Raw genomic sequence first — 580 nt, forward strand, 5'->3', positions numbered from 1 at the left:
TGCTCGACCTCATCTGTAAAACGGGAATGGCGACACCGGTGCATCGGAAGCCCCGGCCTGCAGGAGGTGCTCGGGATATGGGCACGTTCTCCTCCCTTTCGCGGCGGTATCAGCCCGGGGTCTTCGGAAGCCCCAGGCACAAGATCGCCTGACAAGCCCTGCGCCCACCCACTTCTCAGGGGGCCCGGGAAGGGCGGGCAAGGGCGGGGGCTGCAGCTGGGCTAGAGCACGGAGGCGGGGTGGAGGCGGCCGCGCGGCTGTGCCCGGAGGCTGGACGCAGAGCCTTGTCTTAAATAACTGAAAGGGTTCCTCCATCCTGTGCGGCCCCAGAAGGAAGGGCCCAGAACCATCTGGGGAGCTTACTGGGAAAGAGTCCCCCTCATTATAAGAAAGTGGTTTTGAACAGTCCCAGTCGCCTGAAGATGTGTGGTCCGGGCAAGTCCCTTTGGCTTAAAGCTCAGGGCTACGGGTGAGGAAAGCCAACACCACCAGAGGAAGTTAATAATCAACGTCTGGTGGCCTGGACAGCCGTTCTCAGGCTGGAAGCACACTAGGTTGGGGTCAGGAGGCAGCATGGCGA

Source organism: Mandrillus leucophaeus, unplaced genomic scaffold (assembly GCF_000951045.1).
Source record: "Mandrillus leucophaeus isolate KB7577 unplaced genomic scaffold, Mleu.le_1.0 Scaffold366, whole genome shotgun sequence".
Classification (NCBI taxonomy): domain Eukaryota; kingdom Metazoa; phylum Chordata; class Mammalia; order Primates; family Cercopithecidae; genus Mandrillus; species Mandrillus leucophaeus.